Source organism: Microtus pennsylvanicus, chromosome 13 (assembly GCF_037038515.1).
Source record: "Microtus pennsylvanicus isolate mMicPen1 chromosome 13, mMicPen1.hap1, whole genome shotgun sequence".
In the NCBI taxonomy this organism is placed as follows: domain Eukaryota; kingdom Metazoa; phylum Chordata; class Mammalia; order Rodentia; family Cricetidae; genus Microtus; species Microtus pennsylvanicus.
The window spans coordinates 24587183-24606626 of NC_134591.1; the positions used below are offsets into that span (position 1 = coordinate 24587183).

The 19444-nt window shown below is 44.3% G+C and overlaps 1 protein-coding gene across 3 annotated transcripts in view; it reads left to right on the forward strand.

The window, feature by feature from the left end:
• Positions 1 to 9017: 9017 nt before the first annotated feature.
• Positions 9018 to 19444, forward strand: part of Dennd4c (DENN domain containing 4C) — a 98654-nt gene continuing 88227 nt past the window's right edge. For 2 of the 3 annotated variants that reach the window (XM_075945739.1, XM_075945741.1), the window contains exon 1: positions 9018 to 9372. The gene's annotated coding sequence lies outside the window, so the exon portion shown is untranslated. Of the gene's footprint in view, positions 9426 to 19444 lie in introns of all 3 variants that reach the window. The other variant, XM_075945740.1, reaches the window with a different exon arrangement.

Genomic DNA, 19444 nt, shown 5'->3' on the forward strand with positions numbered 1-19444 from the left:
GCTAGGCAAGTGTTCCAGCACCGAGTTACACCTTAGCCCTCAGTCAGCTTTTCAGAATATCCCCAAGTACTGTGCCTATCTGAGTACTAAGCCTTCAGCATTGATTTCTCATATTTAAGCTGTAACACTGAGAAACACAGCCTAAGAGCAAATGCTTTTCCCTAACTTCAGTCTTTACTCTTCTCTTTTTCCTCCTCCCTCTTGAAACAGGGTCTCATGAAGCATGCTCCAAACTCACTATGCAGACCAGGCTGCCCTCACACTTGCTGTGATCCTCCTGCCTCTGGAGTCCTGCATTTTCATGTATGCACCACCTCACCTGGTACATCTCTTTGATTTTTAACATAGTGTCTGTCAAAGCCAGATGGGCTACCATGTGCTTTGTGGTCCTGGGGCTCAGGAGGCTTGCTGCAAGCTTGGACTCAAACTGATCTATATAATGAGTTCCAGGCCAGGCCAGCCAGGACTATACAACAAGACTGTCCAAAAAATAAAAAAAGTTGGCTCAGCCTCAGCTCTTGGGAAACAGAGGCAGAAAAGTTAGTTCAAGACTATCCTTAGCTACAGAGAAAGTTGGAGAATAGCCTGGGCTACACAAACCCTGTTTTGAAACAAGTCTTTTTCTGTCCCATCAGCCAGCTCCCAAATAATGACACAGAGACTTATTGTTAATTATGAAAGCTTGGCCTTATCTTAGGCTTGTCCCACTAGCTCTTATAACTTAAATCAACCCATTTATATTCATCTATGTTTTGCTTCATGGCTTTTTACCTTTCTTTGCTTCTGTGTGTCAGACTCTCTCTGTGTTTCATTGACGTCTCCGCCTTTCTTTTTCCCAGAGTCCTTCTGTGCCTGGGAGTCCCATCTAACCTCTTCCTGCCTAGCTATTTGCCATTTGGCTCTTTATTAAACCGACCACAGTGCCACATCTTCACACAGTGTACAAATATCCCACAACACTGTCTCAAAAAACATAAGAAGGACGGCTTAGTGGGTAACAGTATTCACCATCAAACTTGTGTTTAATCTCTAGCACTACATGGTGAAGAGACACAAACAACTGTGGAAAGTTATTCTCTGATCTCTAACCCCCACTCCCACAAAGTAAGTAAATAAACAAATGTTAAAAAACACCCAAACCCCAAACAAAACAAACAACAAACAAACAAACACCCACAAACAAAAGTATGGCTGCAACCCTGGAAGCTCCAGTGATCACTAGTATTGATTCAGTGATCACTAGTATTGATTCAGCTGATCTGGCAGGTGAGGTGGGCAAGTTCTTTTGTTTCATCTGTGTCCCTCCAGAAGCCATGCCCTTAACCTTGCTGGATTGATGAACTCTGTCCTTCTATCAAAGGTACGCAGAGTGACTTTGCTCTCCCGCTAAAATTTGCCAACAGCCTCTCAAGTTCCACTTGGAGGAGGGAGGATGTAGGGTTGTCAAGCTAGTCGGGCTTCCAAGAGTCCAAACATAGCCGCAGAAGACACTGCTCCAGTCCATGGCCACAGTCCTGCTCTGCTTCCTCTCCTCCCCGTCCCTGTTACCTTCCTTCCCCTTGCTTTCTCTTCCCTCCGCTCTTTTCTTTTCCATTCTCTTTCCTGAGACAGGGTCTCATGAATCCAAGGCTGGCCTAGAACTAGATATGTAGCAAAGGTCGTCTTTGAGTTCCTGATCCTTCTGCCTTTACCTCTGAGCATTGGAGGTGTATGCACCACCATCCTGACAGTGTGTGCATTCTTTTAAAAGAAGCCAACCAGTAATTCTACCTTACACACAAAGGCAAGGAACTACCTGGAAGGCAGGGCCTGTTGGAGAGAAGAGAACCTGCTTGTATACATCTGCATATAGTTTACCCAGCTGGTCCTCGGCCTCTGCATCAGCTCCAGCCTCCAGGCTCCTGTCCTGTTTGAGTTCCTGTTTCGGCTTCCTTCAGGGAACAGCCATGTGGAAGAGTAAGTCAAACCAACCCTTTCCTCGCCAGCTATTTAGTTATGGTGTTTCATCACAGCAACAGAAACCTTAACTAAGACAATATTACAAATGAATACATTATTTTAGTTCATTAGGGAAATCATTCTACTCATTTAATGGGTGAGGAGAAGTTAAGCAAATAGCCCACAGAGGGAGAGAACGTGAGGAAAGCGTAGGCTTGCTTGTGTAATCAATGATTTTCTTTTTCCTTCTCGACCTCCACCTATCCTTCTTTTTACACTCCCCGACTCCTTCTTCTTTTCTGTTTTTGCTGTGTTTGTGGCCCTGGGGAGTGAACCCCAGGCTAAGGCATTCCTCTTTACCTCGGAACTACATCCTCACCCCTCATCCGCATTCGCTAGTTTTTAAGACTGCTATCCCTGGGCTACTATGATAAGCTCTGTGCACCTGGGAAAGAAAAAGGTCAGAGGAACACCATGTGACCTTGTCCCCACAGGGCAGAGGCTCAGAAGATTTTGAAGAGAATAAGTAGAATGAGGAAAATGACACCTTTGAGATGTAGCAGTAAAGAGGGCCACCGAAACCTCCTGCCCACTTGAAGAGAAGAAGTAACATTTCCTTTGCATTGCAAATCCACAGGAATGCGGAATGGCCATGATCATGTGGAGTGAGAAGGAGCTTTCTGCTGGAAAGTCATTTCCCTTTGCAAATGGTTGGCCTGATTGTTCCTATGCATTCCCGCCCCTCCTGTTTTAGGAAAGTTGGGTACGATCACACCTGGCTTCTCACACGGGCGAGGCTAGAGGCAGCTGATATGCACCCTTACCCATGATGCATGCATTTATTGAAAGACAGAGTCGAACTATGTAGTCCTGGCTGGCCTGGAACTCACGGTGATCCACCTGCCTCTGCCTCCAGAGTGCTTAAATGCATATGCCTCCACACACGCCCTGTATGTATTCTTGTATCTATAAGCTCAGATGAAACTGGGGTGCTATGAGATCACAGCAGTTAAGTGGTTGCTGGGCTCTCCAGGTCTCTTTCAGCTTTTTATATGGATTATTGATTTTGGAAAGATTTATTGAATTTTATGTGTATGTTTGCATGTATTTGAGCATTTGTATATATACCATGTTTGTGCAGGTGATGACAGATGCCAGAAGAGTGTATTGGGTCCTTCAGAACTGGAGTTGCAGGTGGTTGTGAGACACCTGATGTGGGTACTGGGAACTGGATTCAGGCTCTCTGTAAGAAAGTATTTAATAAGTACTCTTAATCTTGGACCCATTTGTTCAGCCCTCTTTATTTGTTTGCTTGTTTGTTTGTTTATTTTGGTTTTTCAAGACAGGGTTTCTGCTGTGTGTAACTTTGGAGACTGTCCAGGCACTCACTCTGTAGACCCTTGAACTCCCAGAGATCCACCTGCCTTTGCCTACCAAATGCTGGAATTAAAGGTGTACACCATCACTGCCTGGCTATTTTTTTTTAATAGAGGTTAAATTTTGTCTTTATTATTGAGAGTGTTATACATGTACACAATGAAATATGATCCTATCTACCCCTCATCCCTTCTCACTCTGGCCATATCCCCTCCCCAACTTCATGATCATTATTATTTATTTATTTATATGCATATATTTAATAACCCTCTAAATCCAGTTAGTGCTTCCCATATGGTCATGGGTGAGGGACCATCCACTACAGCATGGGACTCCTACAAGAGGCCAGATCGTCAAAACAGAGTTCTCGTTCCCTGAGCAACTATTAGCTGCAAATAGTTCCTCGGTCAAGGTAGACAGACGTTTCCATATTAATCAAAGTGAATTTATTTATTCTGGATGTGCAAGAGTGATCAAGAACACACAAAGTAAAGAATGGCTGGCTCAGATGAAAAGTTAGACTTGCGAGTTCATTCTGGGAGACACTGGGCAGGAAACGGAGATGAAAATATTATGGCACAACTTTGGTATGAAGAAAATATTAATAAAAATTACAGATCTTCTCAAGTCTTGTAATCCATTGCATGGGAAAATGTAGGGGCATTTCATTTGTATTTAATAAATAAAACTTGCCTGAAAGTCAGAGGGTGAAACATCCCTATTGTCAGCCTTACAGACCAGGCAGTGGTAACACCTTTAATCCCAGTAGTCACACTAGTTGCCATAGAAATTGAGTGATGTGTGCCTTTAATCTTAGCCCTAGAGAGAATTATAAAACGGGAGGAGACAGCTCTCAGACACAGTCTCATTCTGAGATTCCTGGAGGCAGGATCGCCATTTCTCAGACTGAGGTCGAAGTAAGAGCCAGTGGCTGACTGCCTTGCTTTTTGGATCTTCAGGTTGAACCTCAGTTTCTCTGTCTGAGTTTTTATTAATCATGTATCATTCGACACCTGACTTCTGGGGCACAAATTTACAAAAAAGTCATTTGCTTGAGGTTTTCTAGTCCCTAGCTCAGGCCACAGCCAAACCTAAACCTAGTCACCTGGGTTCAGTAGAAACCCAGTTCCCATTTGTCCCAGTATAGCATGTAAAGATGGAAAACACACAGAGAATTGGATAGTGCATGTTATTGTGTTGTCTTTGAAGTGTTTGACTGCTGAGGAAGGAGCAACAGCTGCTGAAAGACTTTTGATTATAAATGCATCTGGATTCATCCAACCTATAAATTGCCTCGACTTCAAAATTAAAGTCAAAAGATGTGTTACTTTGGAGAAGAGGTTTTGCTTTTTGTTTCCACAGGAAATGAGAGTCTGTGGATTCATTCTTGGGTAAGAAAAATATGGTTTGATTGATAAAGACCCCCTGAAAAAAAATCTCTGATAGGAGCAGATGACCCAGATGATCCAATGTTGCAATTTCCTCTGAGCTCTATATTCAGAACAGCTTCAAGACTGCTGACTGAGATGATTCAGTCTCACAGAATACTCTAGTCAGGACTTGACAATAATCATAATTTTTCTTTGGGTCCCAATAAGATTATCAACACCCAAATCAGCAGGAAGTAACCTAGAAAATTATGCTCACATTCCCAAAAAATGAATTATGAATGTTTGCCTTTGTTTAATGTGTTGGTTACAAGTTGTTATGGATAATGATAAAGAAAAAAGCTAAACAAAAGGAATTAGATTCAAGATTATTGTTTTGGAAAAAAGGGGGAATATAGATATGACAGGATAAAAACAGATTATCCAATTTACTTTTAAAAATCAACTACTAGTTTTGAATGTTTTACATAGGATCGGACTTTTGCATATTAGATACAAATTTTGTATATTGATATAAATTTAAGATTAATTTTGTTAGAATATACTGTACATATATTTCTATTCTTGTTCATGGTATTGTATCTATATAGCTCATTTAACAATGTGATGCAAGCCGGGCGATGGTGGCGCACGCCTTTAATCCCAGCACTCGGGAGGCAGAGGCAGGCGGATCTCTGTGAGTTCGAGACCAGCCTGGTCTACAGAGCTAGTTCCGCATTCATTTGTATTTGATAAATGTTGTCTGAAGCTGAAGATCAGAGAGTAGAACAGCAGCACTGGCCAGCCAGCCTTAAAGACCAGCAGTGGTGGCACACACCTTTAATCCCAGCCCTAGAGAGGAGTATAAAACGGGAGGAGACAGCTCTTAGGCTCAGTCTCATTCTGAGATGCCTGGAGGCAGGATCACCATTTTCAGACTGAGTTGGAAGTAAGAGCCAGTGGCTGGCTGCTTTGCTTTTTTGGGTCTTCAGGTTGAACCTCAAGTTTTCTCTCTGGGTTTTTATTAATATGCCTCAGAAAAATTTGGCTTTTCCAATTTTCATATTTTTTAAAAGTAGGAAATGCTTTTGGCATTTCTTACTATTTTAGTTAAGGTCACTATTGCTGTGATGAAACACTATGACCAAAAGCAAACCAGGGAGGTAAGGGTTTATTTGGCTTATACTTCTACATCACTGGTCATCATTGGAGGAAGTCAAGACAGGAACTCAAGCAGGGAAGGAACCTGAGGCAGGAACTGATGCAGAGGCAAAGGAGGAATGGCTTGCTCCTCATGGCTTGCTCAACCTGTGTGCTGGCTAGTTTCATGTCACCTTGACACAAGCTAGAGTCATCGGAGAGGAGAGAGCCTCAGTTGAGAAAGAGCCTCTATAAGACGGAGCTGTAGGCAAGTCTGTAGGGCATTTTCTTAATCAATGATTGATGTGGGAGGGCTCAGCCCATTGTGGATAGTGCCATCCCTGGGCTGGTGATCCTGGGTTCTATAAGAAGCCAAACAAGCCATGTTAGCAAGCTAGTGAGCAGCACCCCTCCATGGCTTCTGCATCAGCTCTGCCTTCAGGTTCTTGCCCTGTTTGAGTTCCTGTCCTGACTTCTTCAATGATGAGCAGTGATGTGGAAGTGTAAGTCAAATAAATCCTTTTCTTTTCAAGATGGTGTCTCATCACAGCAATAACTCTAAGGCAGCCTGCTTTCTAGAACCCAGGACCATCAGCCTTGGGGTGGCCCTACCTCCATTGGCTGGGCCCTCCTCCATCAATCCCTATTTAAGAAATTTTTCCACAGGCATTTTGCATACAGCTGGATCTTTTGGAGGCATTTTCTCAATTGAAACTCTCTCTATGCGTGTTCTTGCTTGTGTCAAGTGGACATAACACTAGCTAGCACACTGACTTTATTGCTTTTTTGATGGTTTCTTAGTTTGTAACTTTTATTTTTATGTATGCTTGTGTGTTTCTGTGTGAGTATAAACATGTATATATGGGTAACATTGGGGGCCAGAAGAGGGTGTTGGATCTGTAAGACTTTAAGACAATCCTGAAGCCATTTTTGACATTTCTGAATCCTCTCAGCCTCTGTGCCATAGTGCTTCCCCTTCTCCTCTGGGAACCAAGGACCTAACAGCTACACTCGCATGTACTCAGTTCCTGAACAATTACCCATATACGTATGTTTTGGTTCGGTCCCCTGGGAAATGGGGTCAAAATGACCTCTTACCTCATCTGATCTGGCAACAGCTCTCCAGTCAATTATTGGTAATAGCCCTTTCGAATAAGCCAATCAGAATAGTCAAAGAACAATCCCCCCTTGCTTCTGTGGCCCCTTTAAAAGTAGACTGTACCAGCTATTCGAGGTCTCTCAGCTTCCCGAATGCTGGGGGACCCTGTCATGACAGAATTAATAAAATCCTCATGCTTTTGCATCGGCTGTGGTGTATGAGGTGGTCTCTGGGGGCGACTCCTTCTTGGTGTTTGGACACTAGAGTCCAACAGATCCCCTGAAACTGGAGTTGTAGGTGGTTGTGAGCCTCTGGACAGGGTGCTGGGAATTAAATTCTGGTCCTCTAGAAGAGCAGGAAGTACTCTTAAATACAGAGACATCTCTCCAGCACCCTTTTTTTTCCCTCCCATTTTTGTGGGTAGCAAAGAACAGGATTGGGAAAAAAGGGAGGCCCTTGCTGTGCCTGAGGGCTAATGATGTGTACCCAGAAACATTTTTTTTCAGAGCTAGAGATCCAACCTAGGGCCTCATGTGGGCTAAATAAGTTCTCTCCTATTAAGTTAAACCCATAACTCCATTGAAATATTTTGAAAATATAAATTTTCACATTTGTAAGGAAGGACAAGAAGTCCACAAGCTAGGTTTTTAAATACGAACGTGTCCTTAGAATAAATTTCTGCTGTCTGGATTGTTAGTGTTAGGGTGTTTCCAGGGCCCCAGACTAACGCCTAACTATTGTTAGTGGAGCCGTATTTATATTGCTAAGTGTTTCTTCTTGAATCAATTCCGACTACTAATGTGGTTAGGAAAACAGTGTCTGCTACAGAAGTCAAAACCAAGAAAATTTCAAACCTGCAGTAAACCTCAGAGATAAATTGACATCCAGGCCAATCAGACTTAATATTCCACTTGTTAGCAAGAATAGTGAACAAGGAGTAATTCGCGGCAAAATGATCATTATGTGCCCGAGTACTCATCAAATGTGTACAAATCTTTAAAATAATTTAGTGAATTTTTAACTGCATACAGAGAAACCGGTTTCCTTTAGGCGTGTTCACACACGCCATTTATTATGCGCTGTCTTCCTTTCCCTCCAAAATCTTATCAGTTGTAATTTCAATCAACTGCGGGGGTCACTGGCCAATCCTGTTTTGCCAGGAGGAAATAAGCTGTAACTTATTTTAAGCCATTTGTTCCTTGAAAAGTTTATACCTTAAATTGTTGTCACCGAGTGGTGGCGCACGTCTTCAATTCCAGCGAAGGTGGCTCTCTGAGTGTTAAAAGGCCAGCCTGGTCTACAAATAGACTTGCAGGATAGCCCGGGGCTAGACAGTGGAATCTTGCCCCCGCGCTCCCCCCACCTCGCGCGCTTCAACAAAACAAGTTAGAAACATTTTGCCAAAATTGTGCAACAAGAAAGACTCAGAGGGCGTACCTGCAAATCTAGGCTACCTTTGGGAGGCAGTAGGGTACTGATTGTTTTTTATAAAGAGTTCTACGCGAAATTCCGCGCAGCTAAAGTCTCTCTAGATGTCTGTGGCCCGCTTGGAAAGGAACAGCCCTCCAGTGTCACTCGGACTTTGAAGTCATCCAGTTATAAATGCCACTTCCAGCCTCTACTAACTGCGCCTCTCGCTCTCTTTTCATTGACCTTGAACTATTCAGAGTCGCTATTCCAGTCTTGGAAAGCCCCAGCTGGGAGAGGGAGCGGTCACCTGCTCCAGGCCACCACAACAAACACAGAGCCTATAGGAAGGCTGCAAGCAGCGCCCGGAACGCTAGTCATCTCTCGCTTCGGGGTCTCCGAGGCCAGCGTCAGGACTCTTAGAGCGCGCCCAGAGGTCGGCCAGGATGGGTCCCTCTGCCAGGAGGAGGGACAGGGCACGGAAACCAGGCCGGCGCAGCCAGGGAGCTCTTCTCCAGGCTCTGCACAGGCTGCAGGGGCGTGGCCTGAGCGCAAGGCTTGGTTCAAGTCTGTGGGCGTGGGTCAGACACTGGGCGGAGCCTAACCATGGGGGCGTGGATCTAGCGGGGCGGGACCGCCCTCGGACCCCGCCCTCCCCGCGCCCTTTCCACCGCCCCCGCAGAAGGAAAGGGAGAGGGAAGAAGGGAGGGAAAGTGGTGTTCTGTGGAAAGGGGCGGAAGGAGGGGAAGGCAAAAAAGAAAAGGGAACAGAAACATGGCGGTCTGCGGTCGAGACGGGCTCGTCGCGGGCAGCGCCTAGACATCGGTCCTCCCGCAGCGTCCGCGGCCCGCGAGCCCCTCCGCCGGCAGTTGCCCTCGCTGCAGGCGGTGCCCCTCGAGACCCGGCCGCGCGGAGGCGCAGGCGCAGAGGGGCCGCCGGAGTCCCGGCCCTGCCTGCTGAGGGTGCCCAGGCCGCGTCGCCGGCGCCTTCTCGCCCCAGGAAGCCGCTTGTAGTGTCGGGCCGTCGCTGACGGGGCTGGCGCAGGTGAGTCCGCACCGCCGCCCTGCCTACGTCTCCCGCGCCGCCGGGCCGCGCAGGTAGCGTGCGGGACCGGAGTCGGAGGTGGGGAGCGGCGGGTTGGCCGGCCTAGGCGCTGAGCGGGCGGGAGGTCCCCGGAGCCTGCTGGCTGCGGCCGGAGGGCCTCGTGAGGATCGCGTCGGTGCTGGGCCAGAGCCTGGCCTCTGCCGCCGGGGTGGGGCGGGAGCCGGACTCCGGGGCCCTTGGCCGGGCCGGCGGGTCGCTGCTGGTGGCGGTGCCTCCAGGGAGCCGGGGTCGTGTGACGCCGCTGAGGTGGAGGCAGCCCGGGCGCAGGCAGGTGCCGCAGGTGAATTCAGGGCATTTCCTCCTCTGCCGGACGGTGGCCGATGCCTAGGGGTGCTTTGTTGGGGATAACTTATAGGAAGACTCCATTCAGTCCGGAGTGACTAAACGCAAATAAAGCCAACTAATGAGCCCCTAGTGCCGACTCTTGGAAGAACTGTAACTTTAAAGCGTTGGAGATGCTGTCACGTCTTTCCCCCCTCCCCTTTCTGTGCTTCGAAGGCCGTTTCCCTCCCGAAGAATGTGCTGGAAGAGAACAAATAAGGAATGACCCAGTTTTTAAAATGTCCCTCTCCCTTTCTTCCCCCACATTTTGTTGGTTTCACACGGGAAAATTTAGGGCAGTTACCGTAGTTACTTGAGCAAATGCGAGGGAAGGTGTCATCCCCCGTACTGAAAGCTCAACTTGGGCGATTGTGCTTAACTGAGGTTGTCATGCACCGTAGCCTGAGCAGTTGACCGACTGAGTCTGCTTAATTGTGTGCAACTGGAGTTAAGATGTTCTCACACTCCAGCTAATCCTAGGAGTAGGTCTTCCATTCCTGTCTCAGTTTTCAAGGAGAAGTAAGATAGAAGAGATCCTTAGGTGTAATGTGCTGTTACCAAGTTTTCATTTGATTTGAGGAAACCATGTATATTACCTCAAATCTGGAACGCTTTCTGTGACTTTTTGTAAGAAAAAAAATTGCGAAAGGAAAATCTTTTTTTTCTATCTCACTCATTATAACCATAAAAACCTGCTATATGTTCTTCTCTGTTCTCCATATTAATGTTAAAAAGTTGGCAAACTGCCTTCTTCACGTACGACTGGGAACTCAAAATCTCAGAAATAAACTTAGATTTGTGTTCATGAACATGACCTGCCTCTTCCTGGGTTGCGTTCAATCGTTTTTTAGTTACTGCTATTCAGTCCACTTCCTACCACATGGTGGGTGACTCCTTTGACTATTTATAAAGTAATTGATTGAGATTAAGGGTCTAATCGTCTCTATTACCTGTTTTAGTGAAGTAATCCCGTGTCATTTGATTTTTGGCTCATGATACTTTGCCTGAGGTATAATTGTTTGGCTGTTTGAATAATAGAAAAGATGTGTTAGAAATGTTGATGTTTTTGTATTTTAATACTTTACCCCTGTGTAATTTGTAAATGTGTTCTGGGAATAAATACAGATTTTCATAGTATAAACTTTGGCTTGTAGTTGAAGAAATTGGTGGAAAAGTTGTAGGCGGAGACTGTTCTTAAAAGCAAATGTTTTAAGTTACGAGGAACTGCCGTGTTGTGCAGGCTATAACAATTCACGGTGCCAGGTTCGGATGGTTATTTGGGCAGGTGAGCTTTCTAAGGGAGCACATGTTAGGCATCTGTGATGAAATGCAGTGTGTAACTTATGCATGGAGGATTTTGCACCCTTGCTTTTGTCTATCTGGCTGCCAAGACTGAAGCATCTCCTGTTTTCATTGGTGCTTCCTGCCAAGACAAATACCATAATGGCTTTGCTGCTCACTTTAAAGTGGTGTTTTTGTCTTGTTCTTGCACCTCAAGTGCAGGTTGTAAGGTGAAAAAGAAAGCAGCTGAGTCAGTGGCAGGTTGTCTCGGCTGGCTGTTGTGATTTGAAAACGGAATGTCTGTTACAATTACGACACAAGTTTTCATAGTACACGAATTTGAATGCCGCCTTTTTGGGGGATGGTGCCTCACAAATGGTACCTTCTTTCAGGCTGTCAGTCTTATAGACAGGAGCAATGGGACATCTTAGTGGAATGGGAAGTTGTGCGGTTTGGGAAGCCAGGGGTAGTGATGCACAGCTCTAATGCTCTCCACTTGGAAGGTGGAGGCAGGAGGATTGTGTGAGGCCAGCTCCACGACTCAGCAAACAAGTTTCATGCCAGCTTTGGTTGACTGGTGAGACCATGTTTAGGAAAAACAAAACAGAGCACCAAAAAAAAAAATAGTTGAAAATTGAGAAAAGAATGTTGTATTATAGCATAGTAAAAGAAGTTTTTTAGCATCATCGTGTAAGGAATTCCAAATTTAGATACTTTATTATTTGAAATTGATGATAGTATTTGTGGGAGTTTTTTATAATCGTCTTGCTTTTGCCTCAGTCTGGGGACTAAAGACATCATGCCCAGTTTGAAAACTACATTTTTTTTTTATTACAAGTCCTGTTGTATGTATAGTCTAGGCATGCCTGGAACTTGCTGTGCCTTCCTGCCTGGGCCTCTTAAATCCTGGGAAAGGTAAACGTACACAGATGAGGACACCCTTAAACGCTCCTGCCTCCTCAGGTGCAGGGATTGCAGGTCTTCATCACTGTGGTCTGCTCAGACTCATACTTGACTTCCAGTTGCTCTTGGATGTCTTTTTTCTTTATTTCCCCGTCACATTCATAGTGTTTGCTAAGAAAGCTGGTAATACTTCCTTCTTTCAAATTGGTATGGCTTTTTCCTACTGCTGGTTAGATCATTGCTATGGAGGAAATACAGTATAATTCTCATGCATGACTTCTTTGTGCTACTGTGGTTTTTAGGTGGAACCAGAAACTTAGGCATACTGAACACTTCCTCTACCACCAAATCACACCTCCAGCTCACATACGTAGTTTAGACATTTTCGTGGCCCTACAGTAAAGCATGTAACAATAAATGGGGTGATGGCACATGCTTGTAATCCCAGTGGTGGGGAGATGGAAGCAGGAGGATCAAGACTAGCCTCAGTTTCAGAATGAGGTTGCAGACAGCCTGGCTATTCAAGATCCTGTCTCACCACGCAATCAGGGCCAGTGAGATGGCCGAGAAAGTAAGGCACTTGTCACCTGACCCAGGTTTGTTCCCTAGGTCCCACTTGATAGAAGAGCAAAGTGACTCCTGCAAGTTGTTCTCCTATCTTTATGCATGTGCTCAACTACGCACATCTACCCACATACACAAAGAAGTCAATAAAAATTAGACAAATGGAAAAAAAAAGTCAAAACCTCAGTAATGGCAAAAAAGCTGGGCATGCCAGTAATCCTAGTATTTGGGAGGCTGAAGTGGGAGGATTATGAGTTCAAAGCCAGCCTGGGCTATGAGACCCTGTATCAAAAAAGCAGTAAGGAAAAGAAAAAAATAACAATTGGGGGAGGGGAAAGGCAAAGCATAGAACAATTTTAAGGCACTACAATTAAATGTGAAGCTATAGTAGTAGATGTATACACTATTCATTTGTTCAAAGCCGTAGACTGTCTACCACCCAAAGGGGGTTCTAATATAAACCAGAGACTCTGGGTGATGACTGTGTGTGAGTGCAGCAGATTGGTCAGTTATGAATTAATACAGATAGTGCTCTGAAGGGGCTGTTGACAGTGGAGGTGGCCATGCACGCCATGCACTGGTGAGATTAGGTGGGGCTATAGTGTGTATGGCTGTGCTCATTATTATCAGTCTAGTCTGGGATTTGAGGTCTTTCTGCCTCTGACTCCAGAGTTGTAGGATTACAGGTGTGTGCCACCATATTGGCTCTTGATTATTTTATTGATCTAGATTGTTCTCTGTTGCAAGTGCTTATATATTTAGTGGTGCGTGGGAGGTTGAAAGATGAGACCTCCTTAAGCTGTAATCACCAGTGGTTGTAACTGAAGGATGTGATGCTGGAAACTGAACTTGGGTCCTTTGGAAAGTGGCACGTTTTAACTGCTGGGCCACCTCTCCAGCCTCTTTATGTCACTTCCCTTCCTGCTTCCTCATGGTTAAACTTGCTTTTCTTTTTTTTTAAAGATTTATTGTGCCGGGCTGTGGTGGCGCACACCTTTAATCCCAGCACTCGGGAGGCAGAGGCAGGCGGATCAAAAAAAACAAAAAAGATTTATTATTATTTGGTTTTTTCGAGACAGGGTTTTTCTGTGTAACCGCTCTGACTGTCCTGGAACTTGCTTTGTAGACCAGGCTGACCTCAAATTTGTGGAGATCCACCTGCCTCTGCTTTCCAAGTGCTGGGATTAAAGGTGTGCGCCACCACAGCCTGGATGTTTTTATTATTTTTGATCATGTATATGTGTGCCTGTGTGTAGGTATGTGCATGTGAGTGCAGGTACCTGCAGAGGCCAGAGGGGTGTCCCCCTCCCTAATCAGTCCTCACACTCATGTACTAGCTGTCCTGCTTGGGATTCCCTGTGTGCATTCAGTGTGTTCATCGCTCTCATTCCTAACATCGTGAACAAAGTTTGCCAGTAAGCTTCTTTATCTGCTGCACCGCCTCCTCATGCCCCTGTGCTGTGCTTTAAAGTAGTTCTGAGGCTTGGGAAGTGGCTCAGCAGATAAGAACACTTGTTCTTGTAAAGGACCTGAGTTCAACTCCCGCACCCACATGGTGGTTCACAGACATCTGTAACTCTAGTCCAGCTCTTCTGACTTCTCCGACCTCCACAGGCACTGAATGCCTCTGGTACATGTACATATTAAATTGTATTACAATCCGTTGCTACCATTCTGTCTCTTTGTATGCTCAGCATGCATTTTACTCTGGAGCCATATTCCCAGTTCCTGCTACTTGTTATGACTGTGACTTAGAGATCACCCACAGTTTGACCTATGGGAGACTCTTTAAGCTAGTCCCTGTGACTGTTAATCTTAGATGTGCCTTTTGTCCTTTGAACATGGCATTCTAGGTGTAGCATATATTTTTCTTGATTCACTTCAGCCTCATCGTTTCTCCAGGGGACCCTGCTCTGGTGTGTTACTGAAGGGGTGGATTAGGTATTTTTTTTTTTTTTTTTTTTTTTGGTTTTTCAAGACAGGGTTTCTCTGTGGCTTTGGAGCCTGTCCTGGAACTAGCTCTGTAGACCAGGCTGGTCTCGAACTCACAGAGATCCGCCTGCCTCTGCCTCCCGAGTGCTGGGACTAAAGGCGTGCGCCACCATCGCCCGGCTGGATTAGGTATTGTTTGTTGTTTTGGTGACACTACTTCTGGATGTGTTTTTAAGCAATCAGAACTAGGAGGGAAACCCATATCATTTTTTTTATTTCTTTTTTCTTATGTGTACCTGCATTTGGTTATGTGGGTGAATTCAGGTACCCACAGAGGCCATGAGAGGATGTTGGATCCCTTGGAGCTGGAGTTACAAATGGTTGTGAATCTCCCCATGAGGGCTCTGGAAATTGGGTTCAGTTCTCTGGAAGAGTTGCTAGCACTTTGAACTGCTGAGCCATTTCTAGCACAGTGTTCCTAATGCTGCAATGCTTTAATACAGTTCCTCATGTTGTGCTGACCCCAACCATAAAATTATTTTTGCTACTTCATAGCTAATTTTGAATACAGTTATGAATCATAATGTAAATACCTGGGTTTTCTGATGTTCTCAAGAGACCCCCGTGAAAGAGCCAGTTGACCCCAGGGGTCCCGACCTACATGTTATAACCCCTGCTCTAGCACCTGTTATTTGGAGACAGGATCTCTTTTTGCCCAGGCTGGCCTCTACATCTCCAACCATCCTCTCTTTTTCTCTCTTCTCTGTGCTCCCAGGCCTGGCATGGAAGCATTTTGAACAGGAACCTCCTGTCCTTCTGCAGTTTTCTTGAATCCTTGCCTGCCTGAGTCTGCTATTTATCCTCTCTTGTTTCTCTAGATTTGCTGTTCTGAGCATTTTAATGAAGTGGAACCGATCTGCATATGGTGTCTGTGACTAGCTTCTTCCACTTAGTGAAGTGTTTTCAAGGTTCATCTTTGTGGTACCAATGTGTTGGTACTTCATTTCTTTTTTATTGTTGAGTGACACTCCATTGTATAAATAATTATGTGTAGGTACCACTTTTTGATCATCAATTGATGGACAAGTGTGTTGTTTCCTTGATTTGCTTGTTTATATTACTGCTGTCAGTTTTGTTGACTTGCATATGTAATAAATTAATAAAATTTACATATGCTTAAATTATTGGGACAGGGAAAACCTTAAAGTTGTTAAAGTTTACAGTTGTTAAAGTATTTGCTGTACAAATAAGAGGACGTGAGTACCCAGTACCCGCATTAATTAGCCAGGTGTGGCATTGTGCTCCCATAACCCCAAACTGAGAAAGAAGGCAAATCAGGAGGATCCCTGTGGGGTCTTGCTGCCAGTCTACTTGGTTGGTGAGCTCTAGGTTCAGTGACCGATCTTTTCTCAAGAATAAGGCAAAAAACACTTGAGGAAGAAACCCAAGATCCACCTCTGGTCCTCACAAACGTGTTTACATTCTCATGGACACTCTTTTTCCTGCATTAAAGAATAAAAGCAAGCTCTAGTGATGCTGTAGATTGAACTCAGGACTTCTCTCATGCTAGGCAAGTGATCTATCATTGAGATATATCTCCACCCTTAAAATGTTAATTTCTGAATAATTTTAGATTTATCAAAGTTGAAAAGATAGTGTTTCTCTCCTTCCTGTTACCATTTTATTTATTTATTTAAAATTTACTTGTTATGTATATAGTGTTCTGGGCACCAGATCTCATTATAGATGGGTGTGAGCCTTCCTGTGGTTGCTGGGAATTGAACTCAGGACCTCCGGAACAGCAGTCAGTTCTTTTAACCTCTGAGCCATCTCTCCAGGCCCTGTTACCATTTTATGTTTCGAGTTGGGCATAGTAGCTCCCAGCACTCATGAGGCTGAGGCAGGAGGATTGCCGTGCTTTCCATACCAGATTGGGCAACATAGTAAATTACAAAATGAGACCCTGTCTCAAAAAAGTCACATAATTCCAAAATAAAACATTTTATATTACTATGGCATATGTAATATAATGGCATTATATTACAATGTCCTACTAATGACATTGGCATTTACCAAAGCCCGGACTTTGGTTTTACATGAATACGCATTTATTTATTTGGTTTTAATGTTTTTACTGGCATATATTATTTATACATGATAATGTTTCATTATGACATCCTCATATCTGTATATAGTGTATTTTAATCCTATTCAACCCCATTACTTTCTCGTTCTCCTACTATTCCCATGATCATCTTCTTCCTCCTAGCCCTGCATCTGCTCCTGTCTGTTTAGTGACCTAATGAGTTTACTTAGGGTTGTTTACAGGAACATGGGTGCTACAGGTAATATAGGAACAACACTGAAGAAAATGTCTTTCCCCAGCAACTGTCTATAGCTCCCATGGAGTGTGTTGGCCCTTCATACAGGATGAAGGTCATCCCTTCGTACAGGTTGTTGGTAGGTCTGCTATTCTGGGAATCCAATCTTCTGAGGCTTCAGGCATAACTGGGTGACAGCCTTCACAACATCCCACCCCAATGCTGCCTCACAATGTCTTTCTCCCCCCTCTTTCCTGGTTCCTAGCCGGGGAGTGGTTGGTGTAGATAGCCTGTTTCTAAATGCCCGAGCACTCTGCAGTTGCTTCATTTTTGTCTTGCTTGGATTTCTTGAGCCAAAACCTGGCTGCTTAACTCAGGCTGGCCTGGAGTTGGAAATCCCCCTGCCTCAGCTTCCTGAGTGCTGGGATTACAGGCTAGACTAGTGCCACCACATCTAGTTTAATATGCTTTTCCTGTTCTAGGAGTCATTGAAGGGCACAGAATTGGCTTAGCAATGTGCTAAGGTTATGTATTCACACCGATGCTTCTAATTCCATTCTAGTACATTGGCTCTTTTCTTCACATTCTCCAGATTCGTATCCATTTTCTTACAGCAGGAATTCTGACTTCCAGCAGTTGTTCACTTACAGAGTAGGTACAGATAAATGCAAAATTGTTACACCAAGACCACCATGAAAAATCCTTCTAAAAACAAAACAAAAAAAGAAAGGGTCAAAATTTCTTTTTTAGTTCTTTTTTTCAAAATACTATGTTCAAATGCTAGTGGAATTCAGTCATTTTTTAAAAGAATAAGCTTTTTATGTATTAAAAAAACTTTCAAATAAAAAAAATCATACACCAAAATTAAGCAGACCCAAAGGTGTCCCTTTTAAAATTCCCAGACATGTTATATTATCAATTTGATACATAGGTCCATTGCCTTATAAATCTTGGTGGTAAAGCTAATCGCCTCCCTCTCTTTTACCCCTTTTCCCTTGCCTTGCTGGGGTCTCCTGAAGCCCTGGTTGGCCTCTGAATCCCTCTGTGAGATTGGCCATGAACTCCTCATCTTTCTGCTGCTACCTCCTAAATTCTGGATTTACAGGTAGTGCTACCAAGCCCAGGCTCCCTGCCCCCTTCTTTCGTTGAGACAAGATCTCACTAAGCAGTCCTGGCTGATTTAGAACTCACTGTGTAGACCAGGCCAACCTCAGACTCCTGGTGCTCCTTCTGCCCTTGCCACCACACCTGGCCATCTTAACTTTGCATAACATTCAAAAAGGGAAGTTCTAGTTTTTCCAAGGGGATTTGGTGGATAACAACTGGATTTATTTAATTAGTAGTGGCTGCTGCATTCTCTACTTTCCAGGGCTCTTTTATCCTGTCTGACTTTCTTTCTTTTCCTCCCTCCCTCCCTCCCTCTCTCCCTCCCTCCCTCCCTCCCTCCCTCCCTCCCTCCCTCCCTCCCTGTTTCTCTCCCCCTCCCTCTAGCTCTTTTGAGATAGGACCTCATCTTTTAGCCTTGACTGACCTGGATGAAACTCACAATCTAGCCCAAGCCCTCTCTTTATATTACTTTTGTATAAAACTCGGAGCCACAAATACAACAGTGGAGAATATCATGGTTTTGTCAGCTGATTTTATTTGAAAGGACTTCAGTTTTATAGTTCTCTGATATAGGAGGCTTAACTGGTCTTGATAGAGCTGTCTGAAGAAAACCACTAAATCCCTGTTTTACGTTGCTTAAATGTAGCCAATAACTGATAAAATGGTACTTTCCTTGTTTTCTTTGATTTAGAAAACTTATCATTCATTTTGCATGGTGTGGGAACATACAGATAAATTTTGAAACTCCGGAAGAAACCTTTTTATTTCAGTGAGAAAAATTGTGTGGATGATATTTAGTTGTGTAGGTTGAAGCTAATGGTGTTTTGTTTACATTAATGAATGTTTTGGGCACGTGTGCGGTGGTACCTGCCTTTAATTCCAGCACTAGGAAGGCTAAAGCAGGAGGGTCTCTGATTTCAAGGTCAACCTGGTCTACAAAGGGAGTTTCAGGACAGCCAGGGCAACACAGAAACCTGTCGGGGGGGGGGTGCTAGTCAGTAAGAAGTATGAAATTAAGTTATAAAAGATTATCTTTGTTGTATTGGAGAATGAATATTAAGCCTTATAAATTGATTTTTGCACTTTTTAAAAAAAGCTTTGTTAAACTGAGTGGTGGTGGCTCACGCCTTTAATCCCAGCACTCTGGGAGGCAGAGACACACGGATCTCTGTGATTTGGAGGTTATCCTGGACTACAGAGAAACCCTCCCCCAAAATAAAGCTTTGTTGAAGCTAAGTGGCATGGGAAGCTGAAGCAGGAGGATGAATTTGAGGCTTGCCTGGGCCACAGTGAGTTCTAGATAACCTGGGTTTCAGAGTGAGACCCTGTCTCTTAAAACCAAACAGAAAAGCTTTGCTACGCAGAGCCGTAGCAGGGTTAAAGCAAAGGAAATAAACACTATCTACAAACGTGGGAGATTACTAAAAAATTATATTAAAAATAGAATCACTGTATGGACTGGCAATCAAGCTTGTAGTTATTTAGCCAGAATTGCTCTCTTGAGGTCATACCTGCACCCACTCCACACCCCAGGCTCATTTTAGCATTATGATAGCAGCAGGATGTGGAGACAACTCGGTGTC